This window comes from Lycorma delicatula, chromosome 5 (assembly GCF_047948215.1).
Source record: "Lycorma delicatula isolate Av1 chromosome 5, ASM4794821v1, whole genome shotgun sequence".
Taxonomy (NCBI): Eukaryota; Metazoa; Arthropoda; class Insecta; order Hemiptera; family Fulgoridae; genus Lycorma; species Lycorma delicatula.
Window position 1 is genome coordinate 31808086 of NC_134459.1, and position 18553 is coordinate 31826638.

General features: G+C 30.4%; 1 pseudogene; it reads right to left on the bottom strand.

Annotated features, from left to right (window-relative positions):
• Nucleotides 1–18553, bottom strand: part of LOC142324790 (protein turtle homolog B-like) — a 436696-nt pseudogene that overhangs the window by 31055 nt on the left and 387088 nt on the right.

Consider the following 18553-nt stretch of genomic DNA (forward strand, 5'->3'; position numbering starts at 1 on the left):
GATAAGAATTGTGTTCCTTCCATGACATAATACAACTGTGATGTCATATTCAAATATTTTTAAATATCTTTGTTTTAAATCTCTATATTTAAATCATTGTATGTTTCTAGTCTTCTACAAATTCATGAGTCAGTCACTGCCATATTATCTAAGAAAGAAGTGATAAGCAGTGTTGCAAACCAAAGCATCATAAAATTTTTCACTAATAAAGATGTCAAGCCATTCTTAATTGACTTGAAGCACATTCTGGGAATGAATTTTTATAATAGGAAGAGTACAATTGAATAAGTCTGAGAACAAATGGAAAACAAATATCGTGCACAGTAACAATAAACATTTTTATTATTCCTGATAATGTATCAAAAATTGATGAGTTTTTTCATGCCCTGTTGAATAACCAATAGAAAATTATCCTAGAAATAAAGAATTAATATTGGGAGTGACTCAGTATTACTTCATATAACAAATTTGAAATCAAGCAATCTTCTTCATCCTATTGAGGCACCAGTGCATCACTACTGCAGTTTATAACTTTGTTATTTCTATTTTGAAATAACATGATTGATCTGCTTTAAATTAAAGACTTAGAAGATAATAGTAATTAGTGACTACTAATAAAAATCACACTCCTTTTAAGTGTTATTATTTAATATTACTAAGTAAGCATTTCCAAAAAAATTATACATACATATATATATATATATATATTAATATATATATATATATATATATACATACATATATATATATATATATATATATATATATATATATATTAATATATATATATATATTAATATGTGTGTGTGTGTATGTAAATAATCATACATTTAATATTTAAAGTAAAAGGTTTGCTTTCAGAATCTCCTTCACTATTTGATGCTAAGCAGATGTAAACACCGGCCCATTGTCGTGCTACAGCTTGTAATACTAATGTCTGATTGCTGATTATTCTTCCTCCACTTGTATTTGTTTCCAGTTCATCTCCCTAAACAAAATTATAAAAAATAATTATTAATTAAGATAAAAATTTTATTAAATAAAATTATCATTCAAAAAACTTCACTATTTATACAAGTTCTCTTCAAAAATTATCTGACGTGAGAGAATTAAAAAAAAAATTTGTTTGGAATAGAATTTAGTAGTCACATGTTTTTCATAATCTCTCAGCTCGAATATTGTGAATTCTTAAGCAGTATCTTCAGCTTAGAGAATAACAATAAATCTCATCAAGTAATAAATATCTAGACTATAAAATTTTTGACCAACTGTATATGTAATTAAAAAGTTGTGGACTAGGAGTGAGGAGTAAGTGGAGCATTCCACTATGAAGTTTCCAGTTGTATGATTTCTATAGGTTTGACCTTTTGCAACATGCATCACATCATAAACATGAAGTAAACTGAAAATTTCTTGATAAGAAGGATTACTTATCTGTTTGGCCTTCTGGTTATATTCATCATATAAAACTCAATTTTTTATACAATATCAAAGTACTGGCTGTTTTATTGTCTAATGTAATATTTAGTTACATTCAAGCAAATTTCAAACATCTTTGACAAAGTTATTTTTTTATCAGTATTATAGCAATGTAATTGAATGATTGGTACATTTTTCATATTGTTTTGGGTGGGGAGTTACTACATTACTGTTAAAATTTGTTGTAGTAACTTTGTTGAACAGTCTGTCATCATAGAAAAACTGCACGAAAAATAGTTAAAATTTTTCATAACACAGAAGAATAATATTTATGACTTCATGAACAAGGCTAGAAAAAAATCATACTAGCAAACTAAGGTTACCAACAGCACTGTAATAAATCCTGCATTTAAATCTTGCTGCTTCTAAAGGAAAAAAGGATAAAATACCTTTTGAATAGCTATAAATAAAAAAGATGATCACAAGTGCAACTAAATTAAAGTATCTTTTAAAGTAAATGTATTTGTTTAAATTAAAAATTTAAATCCAAAATGAATAATCTACTAAAAATTATTTAAAAGTAAGATGATATATTTGACTAATGTAGATCAAACATTTATAAAGATTATTTCTTTTCAGTATCACTTGCATTGCAAATGTTAGTGAAATAAAATAAAAATAATTGATATTTCAGTCTCTTCCTATATCAAGTTTTTTAAGTTACTAAAAACATTTTCACTTTTATTAGAATTCAAAAATAAGAAATTATGAATTAAATATTTAAGCATAAAATTTGGATTTTAGGCTTTCCTTCTTTCTTTGTGATAAATATTCTGAGATTCCATCAGACTGAAAAACTATCTCCTTTTCTTCTTACTAAGATTTAGTGAAGAATAAATTTTTGTTAATTCTTCAACTAAAATAAAATTAAATACAGACATTTTAACTCACATTTTAATTAATAGTTAAAACAATTAATAATTTAAATATGTTTTATTTACTGATTCTTTATAAGTATACTTCCTAGTTGAAAAATTAAGTTTTCCTTCTTTTTTCCATTTTAGCCTCTGGGAATTACCAGAGGTATTACTTCAGAGAATAAATGAAAATGATATATTTGAGTGTAAATGAAGTGTAGTCTTGTACCGTCTCAGTTCAACCATTCCTGAGATGTGTGGTTAATTGAAACCCAACCACCAAAGAACAACTATACTAGATCGTATCCACAATCTAGTATTCAAATCCGTATAAAAGTAATGCCTTTACTAGGACTTGAACACTGCAACTTTCAACTTCTAAATCAGCTGATTAAGCTGATTTGGGAAGATGCGTTCACCACTAGAAGACCAACCCGGTGGGTAAATAAGTAAGTTTAATTTAATAATATATCACTTGCTCGTGTATGTAAAAAAAAAAAGTAAAAGTATGTGGGTATGATATATATAAAATGCTATATGCTGCACCTGCGTGGGCTTATGAAATGAGGTACGTACAGGACTATTTTGCTGAGAGCCCAGCATATCCTATTGTTATCTGTGATTGGTGCCTATAGGACTGCCTCTTGAGAGGTGGTCCTTGTTAACTCTGGTATTAAGCCCATTGATATCCTTGTGAGTGGAGTGAGCGAATTATATGTTGGGATGCTAAGAAGGTAGGCCAATTTACCTCTGGGTGCATAAAAGAAATGGACACTTAGAATCTCCATTTATGGCAGGTCAGGTGGACTGAATCGCCCAATGATTGTTACATGCATGGAATTTTTTCTGGTGTGAGAAATACACAGGAAGTTCAGTAGATTTACCCCAATTGGCATATTATACAGTTTCTTTCTGGACATGGTGCTTTTCAAGATAGATTGGCCAGATTTGGTTTAATTCAGGCTTGTGTTTGGAGTATAGGGCCATTGATGATGTGTGTCATGCCTTACACATCTGCCCCAGGTACAAAGTTGAACATACCAAAGTAGCTAGAGAGTCTGCAAGGATAAATTGTGGTTTTGATCTGCAAGTTAATTGGAAAACTGAAAGGGAATGGAACATAGTTGCTGGCTTCCTTTGATTCATAGCCCTGAAGAGGATGGTTGAGGGGGTCAATATAGATTGAGGGATGGTTGAGGGGATAATATAGATAGAAATATATGTATAGATAGAATGTATAGATGTAATAGATGTTGATGTATAGAAAGAAGATAGAATAGCAACCCAGGTGGCTAGGGGCCTGACTGGGTGCTTACTAAACCAAGATAGACGTTTTGGCAAACCCCGGTTACCTTAGATATTCATTGTTAGAATGAGATGGATGTGTTAAGAATTCTGTGATGGAGCTGTAGTGTGGGAAGGTGTTGGCAATGACTTCACTCACAAAAGTGGATCAGAGTAGACAGATATGTTTTCATTAGAGGCTTATTAAATTGGTAAATCTGTTTCTTAATTTTTAAATAAATCAAGAGGACTGAGTAAGCTGAATTATTAGGCAAAATTGTTGTTGCAATCAACACTTGTTTTGTTGGTATGAGGATAGCACTTTTGTGTTTAAAGACTCAATCAAGTGATTTGAGTGCATAATCTGATTGAAGTTATATATTGCAAAAGTTTTTTCAATAACTGATGCTGTGTATTAATTTTTATTTATTTTTCTTATTGATGTCATTTTACTACCATATTAATTTTAAATCAGTTCAACACATTTAATATCTTCTGTTATGAAACAATAACAAATTACTGTTCAATAACCACCAATTTAACTAAATAAAAAATAACATGTCAGTGCAGCGCATTAATCAGTTTATCATTATTTTATTAGTACATTAAATCAGTTTTTTATTTCTTACAAATATTTTGGTAATTTGACGAATATAATAACAACAAAGATATAATTTGATTTTTAATTAAAAGCATATATATGTCAACAATCTTTCTAACATTTCACTGTACCATAATGTTAATGGAACAAGTACTGCTGACTCATCTACATAAAAAGCAAACTTTGTAGCATTACTAAATTTTTTTCCCCTCATGTGTACATTGCAATCTGTTCAACTAGAAAACAATAAGCAACCCTGACATGTCCCAATGAGACGAGGATGATATGTATGACTTGTAAATGAGTAATAGTCTTGAACAGACTCAGGCTAACTAACCATTCCTGAGATGTGTGGTTAATTGAATCCCAACCACCAAAGAACACCAGTATCCACTGCTTAATATTCAAATCCATATAAAAGCAACTAACGTTTGCTAGGATTGAACCATCATCTTTGAAAATCAGTTGTTAAACAAATGATTTGTGCTGTTGACTTAACTACTAGACCAAGCCGGTTGCTATACTAAAATATTTACTTAAAAAAAAAAACGCAGATAGTTAAAATATTGTAATTAAACCGATGTACCAAGATTTATGATAATCTAAAAAAGAAAATAGATTAGTTCAGTCTTCCTTATTCAAAAGCATTATTAATTATTAATCACATGATTAATATAAATTGCCCTAAAATTAGACAGTTATCGATATTACTTCCAGTTGAGAGTTGTAAAGTGTAATCTAAATAGTTGTTTGAATCCTTATGTGGAGCACTACTGAATGGTAGTGTAGAAATGTGGATCTGCGAAAGTAATTTCATAATAAAATTAAGGTAATATATTTCTTATCTCAATATTCTGTACTTGGTAGTTTATATTAATGTAATTTAATAGACAGAGGAATATCTGAATCTTAAAAAGATTTATTTTAGTAAAATAAATAACATATATATATATATATATATATATATATATATATATATATTAATAGTGGTAACTAAACCTTCAGATTCAATAACTAAAAAGAACTCATGAAGTGAGAGACATTTTTCCTTTTGATCTTTAGATCTTTAGCTTTATTACTGTGCTAAAAAAAATTTTTATTGATCAGTTCTATACTAGAATTTGTACACTGAGTAACTAACAGTTATTACTGTGTTAGAGTAAGCTACATAAATATTTTTTTCAGTCAAAAGTAAATGGACTAGTTTGAACCTATTCTTTATTCCTTTCTATTCTGTGTTCCTTTTCTTTCATCGATTTTATAAATTATGATTCTTTTCTTCCTATAGATTTTACCATCTACACAATCCTCTATTACCCTACTAATTAAATCTAAGTCTTAATATGTGGCCACCAATTTATTTTTTTTATGATACATTTCTCCTCTCCTATTTGTCTTAAGATCTTTTCATTTCATATTTTATCAACCTATTGTGAAAATATAGCATTTCTTACCATGAAATCAATGCAATATATATGTATTTAAAATCAGGTCTATTGTAGAAGAAGAATATAACTACTAATACAAGAATGATTGGGATTGAAAAAATGGTTGAAAGTTGTTGCTTCTTTTGAGAAGAGAAAAATAAGATCAAAGAAATTGCCAAGAACAGTTATGAGGTACTAGCTCTAACAATGAATCTGCAAAGTATTATGTATGACCTGTCAGGTTATTATGGCATCATTGATATCTTATAGAAAAAAATTGTAAATCTACAAATTTACAATATATAGACTTTTTTTTCTGTTGAGGGGAGTAATCCCATTTACGGACAAAGTTTTGAGCTTGCTAACAGATTCTGCAGAAGTTATGTGTATGTAGCCTGTGCCCTACTGACTAAACCTCTACTTCATCAGCCCTCCTCCCAAGGCCAGAAACGCATTTAAGCATTAGTCAGCCCCAGGAGATGCCTTTGAGCTAAGGGTGTTCAGAGTCCCTGTGCATCATCACTGTCACCCATCCATACAAGTACAAACGAATGCCAGCTCTGTAAAGGGCTGTTTGTCCTGTTGTTCTCCAGTCTGCTATCCTTCACCTCACTTCTTGAGGTCTTCGCTGGTCTTCTGTGTTCTCCTGGACGGTCCACATATTATTATTGGGGAGCCTTGCCCTCTCATTTGAGTTGAGTCAGCCAAGGCACCCTAGACATGGTTGCATCCTGTTTCTTCTCACTAACTGCAGCTGTCCACCCTACTCCTTCTCTTGCAGAATCTTTGTGGCTAGTTCTGCTACTGCAACACTCTATCTCCCCTGAACATATACTCCAGCATATTGTCCGGCGTTAATTGGAGGACCTCGAGGTCTCTCCGTAGCAGCACCCACCTTCCACAGTCAAAGAAGATGTGCTCTGGGGTATCTACTTTCCCACAGTAGACACACCCAAGGTCTGCACATAGGGGTGGAATGTGTGCAGGAAGGCTTCAAATTTCCATTGGCCAGTGACGAGCTGTGTAAGGTAGTAATTCAGCTCTCCATGACTTTGTCACTGCTTTGTCACGACTAAATCCCTGCGATAGGCCTCCAGGTCTGACTCCCCTTCTCTGACTTGTCCCACTGTTCTTACCAGGCCATTGTAAGCTGCTGCCTGGCTTCTCCTGGTGCCACTCCTCTAAGCCTCTGGTCTTGTTCTTCAAAAAGTAACCTCACTGGAGTTAGCCAGTACTCGTACTGACAATATATAGATTTGATAATAATGTAAGTTTGTATTTGTGGCCAGAAGGTAATGGCAGTGTATCAAGCAAAAAATTCATCTCATACATTGTAGATTATGTCATGAACAATAATAATTTTAAAAAAAGAAATAGTAATTTGAAATCAGAAGGGTGCACACATCAAAACAGGAATAAAACCTTACCAGGTCTTTATAAATGCCATTCTACATTCTATTACAATGGAAAAATTTACATAAAGGACCACATGATGATGGAAGCAGAGAGTCTCCATAGTAATTTAGAACATTTTTTTCAAGTTGCAAATCCATGCAGCATCTGATTACATTGCATGAATGCGTATGACAAGAATCAATTTTTTTTTCTAGCACATTTGCAGTGTTTCCTTCTACACACTGTAAATGTAGTTGATCTATTTTTTCAATAAATATGATTAACGAAACTCTAACTGTACATCTATCAGACCAGAAAGAAAATGAAGTGAGTTAACTGATCATGAATTGTGTGAACAAAAATACACTTCAAATAGGTGAGTTGTGTTAAAAGGCTAATTTCAAAGATTAGTGGAATATTCTTGCATAAAGAAGACCTAATCTTAAAACTCCAAAAAATATTACCAAGTTATACTTGAGTTCGCCAGCTATCAGTGAATCTAAATACAAGATGTATAGAGTTACTAAAGTAATATATATGTAAAATTACTAGGATAATCCGACTGATGGACCACTACTATCAGGCTATATTTTGTAACTAATCATTTAGTTTTTGGATAAAAACCTTTGAATATTTTAAAATTGTACATGTAAATGGTAAAGTTTTTAATTTAAAGAGTATTCCATGTATATTAAATAGAAAAAATTTACAATATGCTTTCCAGAGGAACTTCAGTAAAATAAAATAATTGTACACAGTCCACTTTGGAAAAGTAGGATTAAAGCATACTTAAAAACCAAAAAAAATAATTTTTTTTTATAATCTCTTCCTTTAATTTAATTGTTAAAATAAGCGTGTTTGTATATCGGATAAAAAAATAAGTTTAATAGCACAGACCAAAGAGAAATAAAATAATGTACTTACATTGTATGTCCAAAGAACTCTTGTAACCCATGGATTGGCTTTAATGCTGCAGTCAAAATAGATGTCCATTCCCTCTTTTATATTTGATTCATTTAAATTACTGCCCAGATCTAGAGAAACTATTGGTGGAACTGTAAAAAAAAATTGGAAAAAATGTAGAATCATTAAATCATATAAAAATCTTCATAATCAAAAATTATTTTTTGAATAGGATGATTAAATGTGACATGTACTGTATTTAAATTATTATGTGTATTAAGCGTATCACTTAGATATACTGAAACATTTATTAGATATTAAAACTCTTCTGTAGACCACACAGGAGGAACTAGCAACATCTTTATCAGTGGAGTTATTACTATCATTGTGGTTAATGATGTAAGTTTTAAGGATGTATGTTCATATGTATGTTTTAAGTTAAGTTTACTTTTTTATGGAAGTATTTATACTGTGGACTTTTTGGCTTCATGTAAAAATATAACACCAAATTTTTTTTGTTTTTTTAAATCAAAGGGATAAGTTTAGTGGAAATAATAAGCATACCAAGGATAGAAATGCCCAATATGGAAAGAAATAAGAACAAATGTAAGCATTTAAAAAATACAAAAAAAAAAATAATAATGTGATAATAAAAACACGATACATATGAGATTTTTGCTAAATTATGATTTCAATAAAAATAAATGTTTATTCTAATGAAAAAAATAGGATGAAAACCATAATACCATATGAAACATTTTACAAAAAACCACAAAAAGTATTTATTTTTTATTTTATTTATTATTTTTTTCTCACTGGCATATAATAAATCACTCTTAACTAATAGATGGTTTGATAGTTTCAGTAGTATTAATAAAATTTCTACGATTTTTTGCCTATATTTTGTATCAGTTTGAATTTTTTTTTACAAGCTTCCAGTGATTCAATTTACCTTGTGGGGAGCTGAGTATGCAGTTCCGTTTCAATGAAGTAACTAGTGCACTGTTGTTAATGACACTTATGTTAATAAAAAAAACTTTTGCACATAGTCAAATATTACATTTCATTATGTAGAGGAGTGTAGAGTATGTTTGGTTCTTTGTATCTGTAGGGGAATATGCATCTAGTCTGCGAAATATATCGTTTTCAGTATCATCAGTGCAGTTTAATTTCTATACTCATGGATTGCTTTATTTATCAATTGGTTTTGTTAGTTTATTTTATTATCTTGTCTATTTTATTTACATTATTTATTTTATATTGCTATTACTTTTTTTTAATTAAACATATTCGAAATAGATAAAAAAACACACTTTTAAAATATACAGACTACCTTTAGTTATGCACAATGATTCTGCTATCCAACACAGCATAAATATGCAACCGTTTAGGTATGTTACATCTTCAAATGCATACCTCTTTGTCAGCCAACAATTACATTATAGAACTCAATAAAACATCCAGTAAAGGTTGATGGGCTACCCACAGGACTTGTAGACAATATACTACATAAATTACAGAACAAAATACGATATATACATCTAGTGACAAAATTAAACTAACATTCATGAACCAACTGCCATAAAATTTACCAATTTTTTCAGGAAAGAAGGTTAACGTGTCATTTTCAGAAAAAAAACAAATAAAAGATCGAAGATCACGGCCAAGCACTTAATCAGACAGTTTGAACACACATTCACCCATAGATACAAAGAACACATTTGTGACTACATGCAGAGTCATCATCTTTTGCAAATCACCTTGTAAAAACAGGATACACATTCAGATATTTTACTTGCTACATGTTAATTTTACATTTAGAACATAAAAACTAAGATCTCATCACACCTGGATAGTATGGACTTACAAACACCACAGTGATTGAATGGGAGTAAATAACAATAGTACCATTTATAACTTCACTAAAAAAATAATTATATTTACATAATTAGCTCTGAATGGGTCTTTGAATAAACAAGTTCCATTTCTTTTGAAATTGGGTTGTGTATAATTTTCTATGCAATTTTTAAGTTTATTTTAATTGTTTTTGTGGATGTTTTTATGATTATTATTTTCTTTATTTTGGGTTGATGAATTAATTCACCAAAAAAGCTTTGAACTTGTTAATGGAAGTATGAAAATGGAATTTAATAGTGTATGAAAAATTTCATTCCTGACTGATTTAAATCCGGCAGCCATTCAACCCCTAGATGAATGGCTGATTGACTTTACCATGGAGATCGGCAACTATTATTATTATTATATATTAGCATTATATTATAATATATTAATTTAGAATATTATTGTTCTAATAATATAATTTTTTTTCCATATGATATTTTACTCTTCTGTTTTATAAAAGTGGCCCACAGAATAATTACATTAGTACATGTAAACAATGTATTCATCAAGCTGTATACAGCATCTCTTAAAATGCAGCATATCACAAAGTAACATGATTAACTCAACTAAATTGGTTATATCTTATAAAGATTAGATACGATACTTTTCTGTTATATCAATCCCCTCCTATTACTTGATGTAGAATCCTATTTTAGTTTATTTAATTTCATTTTCTATGATGAAGAACAAGTAGTAACTGATACAACAATAACCAATTCTGTAAAGTTTACTTCAATTTATTAATATAAATTGTGTTTTTCATGGTCATACAATTTTGAAGTTTCATCACGTTTTATTGTGATATAATAATATAAAATTGCTTGTCTGTCTCCAACAAAGAGTAGTTACATTCTTCCATAAACAAGAAGTTTACGAACAATCCAAAGTACAAGAATGAGCAGGACATGAGATTATGTTGGTGTGTTAAAAATTCAGAAGTACAGTGTAAAAAAAAAAAAAAAAACAAATTGTGTAATCAAATGTCTAGAAGAATCACGAATCTCCTTTAACAATTGTATTCTACTTAATTGCTGTAAAAATCATGCAGGTGGAATTTTGATGCATATGAAAAAACATATGTTCACTGTGTAGGTTTCTAATCAGCACGTAAAATTACAGGGGTCATGGTAACAGACAAATACCAAATATTATACACAAATTTTCAGGCCAGTATTTTCAAAATTTGTGAAAAAATTATTATATCACTTGCCTGACATGCCAATACATAAGAAAGAGAAATAAGTATGGCTACTAGTGTTAAATAATTAGATGTTTTACATAATTACAGAATTAGATAACATGAATAAAACAACAGCAGCAGCTCTTTGAAATCAAATATACATTTTTCATATCATTAGGAGACTGCATTCATAAAACCATTAAACTAAATATAAAAGATATAAAAGAAATTTTAATATCATGCAAATAACTACAGAATTTCCTTTACACAGGAAGAAAGAAAAAAAAACTATGGTCCCATTTCACAAGATAAACAACACACACAGAAACGGAACAGTATATCTATACTGTTTGTGGACAAATCCTCCTTAAATAGTATTCAAACAAACTTAATTATCCAATAAAAATTATTTATTTCTTATGGTAAATAATATAAATATAACATTAGAACTCTGTTTAACAACATAGAGTATCATGCAGGAATAGCTTAATAGAATAATTAATAAATTAACAAAATTGCTTCATTACTGTAGGTTATTACTTCGTAAGACTGCTAAATTAAACATCTGAATAAACTTTTAAATCTTATTTTTTAATTTTTTTTATGGTTTAAATTTTGGAAAAATAATCTTTTAATGTTATTTCATTTAGTATTTTATATATTTTTTTTTTTACTTTCTTATAAAACAGTTCAGAAATTTTAATATTAGAGGTAAAATATGGATAAACAACAAAACATAACCAAAATAATTCTATAATCTTTCAAATAATTTTTTTAGGTTGATAATATTACTTTTATTTTGTTTCAAAAAAAGTTTTAGAATATGTGTTATTAAACAATAAAACAAACAAATGAATACCTACTAAATATGTTTAATAGATATGATTTTAATCATTTGGTTTTCTTCAGAATATTAGAAACATAATTTCTGAATTTTAATTAGTTTTTTACAAGTAATTTCTTATATTTTTTGCTATTGCATCATTCACATATGATTCAAGTTCCTAGTTTTTCCTTATACTATAAGTGCCCCATTAATCCTGTTTCTTAATGAAAAGTAATTTTTTAGGGATTGTATTAGGCAGATTTCATAAGAAATCTGCCGTAATCGTATTGTAATGAGTACTGTAATTTGACTTCCAGAAAATTTTGACATATCTTCACATTTCATATTCTCCAGACTCCAAAACCACAGTCATTTAAAAAGTTTATATATATATATATATATATATATATATATAACAATGCCAATAACCTTCAAATTTATACATAAAATATAACAACCCAAAATCTTGGTTATGTTTGTTAATGGGAAAAATCAGACCATGTGGGTGGAAATGGGGGTTTCGAAAAAACAAAATATCGCTGTAACTTTCTTTAAGTAAAATATCAAATTCATTTAAAGTTCTTACTATTCTTTGGATAAGGGCCTAAAACTTATCTAAGTAAAGTTTTTTAATATCACCAACCATTGGCCTACAGGGTGGAAAAAATGGGGTTTCAAAGACAAAAAAAAATCATACTTCCCTTAATAGGCACAGTATCAAATGGTTTAAAGGGATCATTAGTTCTCTAAACATTACCTAAAACCTTTGTCTGAAACAATTTTTGATGTGACCAATCTTTATGGCAAGGGATGACCAAATATTGCTGGAATTGTAAGAAAATGGGTCTTATCATATGAGTAAATTTGAAGTTTTTTTAACTTTAAGGTGGAAATATTTTTTATCCTCTATTTAGCACTGGTGAAATCTACCTCTGACTTCTGGCATGTCAAAAGGGATTTTTGTTATATGTAAAGTTAAATACAGTCTGAAATCCAATAATGAGATACAGAAGTGCCTTCTGAGTCTTTAAAAAGACATAAAGACAACATTTAAAAATATTATTCTGTGGTTTAGTTCATTATCACTTCCTGTATCATGAACAATAGTACAGTGTACTAGAAAAGTTGTGCAATAAAACTTTATATTTTATAGTTTTTCAAAATAATTTCCTCCATACATTATACACTTCTCCATCCTTCAAAACCAATCTTCCTGCTATGTTTTATTATTGATCTGGGCACACTCATCATTCCAAATCTTGAGGAGGTCGCCATTGCTCGTAAAATGCCTCCATTACAGTCTGTTCTTTACATGGGGAAACAGTGTTTATTAACATGGACTGAGGTAAGGACTGAAAGAGGTGCTCTAACAGTTCTATTCCAGTGCTGGGTAATTACTCTGAGAAAATTTTTGAGCAATGCACTGGAACATTATAGGGGTGAAGAAACCATTTGTCCAACCTTGACTGTGGGCGCACCATCTTGAGAGCTTCAACAACTTTAAACTAGCATTCCTTCATATATCACTTTCCTGTAACTGTCTTCTGAGTTTCCAACACAACTTGTTTAAAACTCCTCTCACACTAAAAACATTCCACACTTTGTTCTGAACCTTAGTTATGATGTGATCATAGTATAGCTACGTTTCATCATCTATCACAATACTGTTCTCATAGGAAGATTTCCTATTTTTAGACTTTTTCAGCATTTAATTCCACCATGAAACATAACATGGCATCTGATCGTTGGTTAAATTATGCTGCACGCAAAGGATACAAAAATTTATAACTTGAAGGTGATTTCGCAATATAGCACAAACTGCTGTTTCATTAATGCCCAAGGATACTGGTCTATTTGGTGGTCATTCACATGTCTGTCTATTTCAAGCATTTTTCATACTGCAGCAATGTTTGCCTTAGTCACAGATGAAAATCCAACCTAACCTTGGTGTGTCCTCAAGGTCAAGATTTCTTCTTTCAAACTCTTAGAACAAGTTAAAGTTTGTTGCATGATCAGGACAATCCTCTCCAAGAATAGGAGTCATTTTCTGTAAACACTGATCACCACTTAAATTGACTGGAAAATTGCGGCACAAAATTGCCATGTATTCAGTTTTTGATCATGATGACATCACTACTTATATGTTTTGCTGCTACAAAAATTTTCACTATCCTCAAAATTCTATAGGATTTAATCCAAGACATTAAGATGGAAGTCTGGGAAAATCATTACTTTATTTTTTTATAAAATTGTCATACTCAATTTTTAAAAAAAATTCAATATCCATTAATTTTTTTTTCTATCTGCCATTTAATAATTTCTTCCTCTTTAAAATTCTTTGTCTGTGTTTCCTCTTTCTTGAAATTTGTTACAATGCACTGAGAAGGATCACCATAGATTTAAAGAGATAATTGTAATTACTCATAGCTGGTTTTAACTTGCTTTATGAAATAATCTCGATTCATTTGCTTGTGATAGTTATCATGTACAGTACCTACTTTCCAAACTAAACAAATCAAATTTTTCCTACTGAAGAAATTACGATTGTAGGTTTTATAATACATTTATAAAAAATTTATCCAAACTATTACTGATTCATCTTTTTTCTTGACATTAAAAAAAAAAAGACTTAAGACACCTCCACTGGCCTATGTGGAGAGTGGTAGCGTCTCGCCTTCTATCCAGAAAGTTGCAGGTTTGAACCCCAGTCAGGCATAGAATTCTTAATATGCTACAAGAATTCTGTTCCATGTTCCCGCTGCGAAGTTTCAGGTTTATGATAAATTATCTTCATCAGTAAAAGAAAAAATAGTTAAATCATTTAATAGATGTGGTTCATGATTTGATGAACTCTGTAATTTAAAAAAAATATATTCTGCTCGTTTTGTTTTATTTTAAACTAATATCGTCCTATTGTTAATTATTCTCTTTTATCTAATTCTTAATGAATGTAGTAAAGAACTTAAACTTATTATATTCTCACAGTTATTAACACTTTCTGTAATAAGCTGTAAAGCTGTAATAAGCTGTAAAGCTGTTAAGAGATAACAGCTTTAACACTAAATATTAAGTTTAAGAATTACAACAATCTACTTTAGAGCAACATAAAGAGTAAATCTAAAGTAAAGCAAAATACTTTAAAGCAATTTAAAGTCTATGAAATTTATCAGACTGATAGAAATTATTTACAGTTCTCCTCATAATGACCTAATCAAAATCACCTAAATTAATTGTTCTTTTTTTCAAATTTGCATCTTTTAAGTATTTGAAAAAAAATATATATAACTTCAAAGAATTCATGTTTGGGTTTTTATATATTATGTACAAGCTTGGACAACACATCAAACACAAGATATCAGTTGCTTTTATTAAATGTTTATTTACAGGAATCGCCAGCGACCGCTCGTGTATAGGCACTGTGGAATTGCAGCACCCCCTTATTTCCACTTGATATTATTGATAACATTTCATGTAATGAATCCTTTTTTCTTTAATTCTTTCTTTATACTTGTACATTATATAATCCTTAAGCTTAATGTCAGTAGCCATCCCACAGTTTTTGAAAAAGATACAAAAATCTTTATATGTGCAATATATACTGTGCACTTCACAGTTCCAGCAGCGTGGTGTTTTGCTGTAGTGCACGTGCGCACATAGGAAGCTGCATGTGAGGCTGCAAGGGAGAGAGACCACTGTTGCTTCCGCAGTGCCGACCAGGGCATGCTGGTGGAAGGTATTTTTTTTTTTACTGTGTATGTGTGTGGAATGTTCCTTGTTTGTTCCCTTTTCTAGTTTAGTCAGTAGAAGGAATATGAAAGTGGTTTAGTGGTTCAGTAGTGATCAGAAGATGGCAGAAAGCAAGGACTCATTGATTACCAAATCTGTCCAAAAACACGCTGCAAGGATGAAAGAGAAAGTAATTAGTATAAACCAATTGTGTATTTGTTTATGTGTACATAGAAATTTGAATTAAGCACCATTGGATTATAGTGTTTTTAAGCAGAGATCTTATTACATTATTATCTATAATACTAAAAAATATTATCTGTATTGACATTTTATTATTTATTCGGTTAAACTGAATACAGTTTTTAAGCACAATGTGCTTAAAAATAGTACCATATTCTTGATTGTGATAAAGTGTCAAATTAGATTATTATCCTGCTTCCAGCTATTCTATTTGATTCATTTTTTTGGGTTCTTTTACCTTACAGAAAACTTTAACTGCGGTCTTTGAAAGGCTCAGAAAAATTTTTCTGGAGCAGCACCCTTTCTCCTGTTAAAGCCCATCAGGGCTAGGAACAGGGGGGGTGACCGGAAGTGTCACTAGGCGGGTGTCTTCCCCTGTGGGGTTGGGGTGGAGCAGTACCCTCACTAACTCACTAATTTTAGCTACAAGCCGCTACTGGGAATCACTTTGATACCTTCTAATAAATATTTTGGGCTCAGCTATGTAGTTTTTCATTATAGATTAAGTCAAGACCAGGTATTCTATTAAGTTATGCAGAATAGAGAAAACTATTTATGAGGGTCATTCAATAATTAAAGACGCAATTAGCTGTGGAGGCAAAACAATAGTGGTAAGATGATTATGATACTTTTAGAATACTAAATTGCTGACAATGTAATGACTTTTTATCAGGTATTTAAGTAAAACTGTTTTATTTATCTTGGTGAGTTCTCTTGAAGATTGGGAATTATTTGAATTGCTTGAAGTGGTTAGGTTTGTGTTTTCTGAAGCTTAAAAGTCGGTTAACATTTACTCTTGTATGACCAAACAATATGGACAAACTTGTATGAACTGCATGCATCTTTACAAGTGAGTAAAAAATTTAAAGACTATCAGACTTCAACTGTCTGATCAGCATTGTTCTGGCTGTCCAACTGAAGTTTCAACTCTAACGCTTGAAACTCACTTAAACTTTCTCATCCAAAAGACTGATGGATAACAGTTGATATTATAGTTGAAAAATTAAAGTAAGTGATGGTATAGTTCATAACATTAACAAGCTCAAGTACTGTAAAACAAGCGCAAAATGGATTCCAAGAGTTGACATATCACCATAAGGCAAGACTTCGTATTCACACATTGCTAAAACAAGGGTATCAACAAGAAGATGTTGCTTTTTTGCATTGTATTCTAACCTGTGATGAGACAAGGATTCACCATTATGAACTGGAATAAAAAAGACATGACATGACGTGGAAGTATATGAGTTCACCTGTCAAGAAAAAATTCCGAACCTGATCATCAGCAGGAAATATCATGACAGTTTTTTGGATGCAAAAGCCTCAGTTTTGTAATTTTCTAGATCAGCAAACAATAATCAGCACATATTACTGTGGTACGGTTATCAACAAAGTGAAGCCAGCAGTGTTGAGTAAATGCTCTGGATGTCGGTGTAAAGGCATCATTCTTCTTCATAATAATAATAATACCTTGCCTCACGTAGCTCAGATAACTTGAGAAACCATAGATGATTTGCACTAGGGGGAAGTACCTCACCCGCCCATTCAGTCCTGACTTGGCCTCAATGGATTTCCACTTGTTTGGTCCACCTAACAAGATTATATGTGGTAAGAAGTTTAATGGCAATGATGATATCAAAGAAAATTTGCTAAATTGGCTCCGACATCAAGACAGAGATTTGCATAAATAAGCTGATTGAAAGATGGGACAAGAGTATTATTGTTGCTGGAGATTATGTTGAAAAAATGAAAAAAAACTATCACATTGTTTAAATGAACTGTTATAGCTACAGAGTAATTTGTGTCTAATTATTGAATGACCCTCATAGATGAATAAATGTAAAAATTTAAGTAATACCCACTTAGAACATAATGTTTAATTATGTGAAATAAAATAACTCCACATCACTGAGAGAACACCAAATTGGACCAAGTAAAGCAGTAAATTTTAAACTGTCTGAATGCTATTAGAATGAAATAATTCTTTTCATTTAATAAGCCCAGGTTTACCTTTTGTTGGTTAAAATCAAATTTTAAAAACAATTTACACAGAAAATATTATGCAAATAGAAAGATTCACAAAAAATATATATAAATATATTTTTTATCAAGCTTATTACACCACTGCTAGTATATATACCACCAACACATATTTGTAAATGATAGAGGCTATGGAGTGTTTTTATGATATTGATGAAATAATTCATCTTTTATAACTGTTTATTGGTGATATATTCAAATTTACTGCATAAAAAAATGTGTAACTTAATAGTGAGAGGAACAAATTGCATGTAGGATAGAAAGTATAGTAATATGCTATTACTTCGAGTTGGAGGGTAAGTCAGTTCAAATACAGTGCAAGGTACAATTGCATTTACTATAATTTGATTCCCAAGTTTTATTCCGTTGGAATCTAAATAAAGCAACTTTCTACTTATCTCTTCTTGTTCTCCTCAAATAAAAACTTTTCCAAGATTTCTAGGTTGTCTTATATTATTAGTTTTTTCTATGATAATCTTCTTTGAATGGAAAATGGATTAAAAATGTATTCTTACAAGTAAGTAAGAGCAAGTAGTAAGTACCTGCTTCCCAGCAGGTGACGTGTTCTGAAGGAATTATTTCAAAGTTTCTCTTTGAAACCAGATTGCATAACTGAGTTTAAAATCCATTCACTTTTTTTAATCATTCTCCAGCAAACATTATAATAAATTTAAGCCTCAATCTTGCAAA